Genomic DNA, 1,693 nt, shown 5'->3' with positions numbered 1-1,693 from the left:
TTAAATATTTCTCATACTCAACACACTGAAGAATAAAGGATATATGTTTTTATTTCTCAGCTTGGATAAACATTTTCACATGCAGTCAATTGTATATCCCAGTAAACAGTGTGTATGGTGCACATAACAGAGAAATATAAAAATAGTGATGCTATAAAGCAACATATAAGTTTCAACTTAAAAAGAGAAAAACATGCTTCATAACTGCATGCTTAATCATCATGACAAAATGTAAAATTATAGCAAAAGCAAGAGAACTTGTTCGTTGAATCCACATGAGTTGTTACATATTTATATTTTATCAAGGACCAAATATTCTAGGAAAGCAAAACTGAATGTGCACCTTTCAAATACAAGAGAATCTTAGACTACAAAGACAAATAATTTTATTGAATCAGAAACACACTGTGGATTCAAATCTTAATGTACAGCCAAGAAAACCTTAATTAGAGAAAGATTACAAGTATATACACAACGAAGAATATAAATGTCATACATTTGGGGTTGATCTTTTAGCATATATCACAAACCATGAAGCCAATCAACTAAAGTAAATTATTGGAGTAGCTAAACACCTGGAAGAATATCAACAGTATCAGCTTCCACGTGCAGAAGAAACTACACAGGAATAAGTTCACTATAACAGTCACAGTTCACTGCTCTCTGGCCCTGCATCTTTTTCAAAGAAGACATGTCTCACATTTCATGTGAGGATTTGAATAATTCAGTAGTTAGCGATGCCAGTGAACAACACGGAGCACCACCACCTTCATCTCTGTATGGACTAACAGATGGTCTCAACTTCAGATTCCAATAGATGTTTCTATTTTTGCCTAATATGACTCAGCATAGCTGAAATCTGACAATCATAGCTCACCATATATGGACCTCCACCTTTAAAACGCTCCATGGCATCACTCTTCTACAAAATTTCTCCATATTGGAAATTCTTTTTACATCTGCTTGTATCCCTCGATATTTATATAATATAGCAACAGGAGACAGGTCAATCACTTATGATATTTGTGTCATTCAAGTGTTCTTTACTGATGTTTTTGGAGTAACTGAATCTTCTGGCCATAATGTCCTTTGATCGTTATGTGGCCATCTGCAAACCCCTGCATTATGTAACCATCATGAACAGTAAGGTGTGTCAGACACTCGTTTCTGTTGCTGGATGGCTGGCTTGCTCATTATACTCCCACCACTTACTCTGTTCCTAAGCTTGAGATTCTGTGACTCAAATGTTATTGATTATTTCTTCTGCGATGCATCTCCTATCTTGAAGATTTCATGCTCAGACACTTGGCTCATAGAGCAGCTGGTGATTGTTTGTGCAGTGCTGACCTTCATTCTGACCCTTGTGTGTGTTACTCTGTCCTATGTACATATTGTCAAGACCATTCTAAGATTCCCCTCTGCCCAGCAAAGGAAAAAAGCCTTTTCCACCTGTTCTTCTCACATGATTGTAGTTTCCATCACCTATGGAAGTTGTATTTTCATTTACATCAACCCTTCGGCAAAGGATTCGGTGACTATCAATAAAGGAGTAACAGTTCTGATGGCATCAATTGCTCCCATGTTGAATCCATTCATTTATACTCTAAGAAATAAGCAAGTTAGACAAGGCTTCAGTGATTCCTTCAAAAAGATTGTCATGATCTCAATGAAGAAAAAGACTGATCAAATATAG

General features: G+C 36.2%; 1 pseudogene; it reads left to right on the top strand.

Annotated features, from left to right (window-relative positions):
• The first annotated feature begins 737 nt into the window (after positions 1–737).
• On the top strand, positions 738–1,693 carry LOC116898506 (annotated as a pseudogene).

This window comes from Rattus rattus, chromosome 4 (assembly GCF_011064425.1).
Source record: "Rattus rattus isolate New Zealand chromosome 4, Rrattus_CSIRO_v1, whole genome shotgun sequence".
Taxonomy (NCBI): Eukaryota; Metazoa; Chordata; class Mammalia; order Rodentia; family Muridae; genus Rattus; species Rattus rattus.
This window is presented reverse-complemented; position numbering and strand designations above follow the sequence as displayed.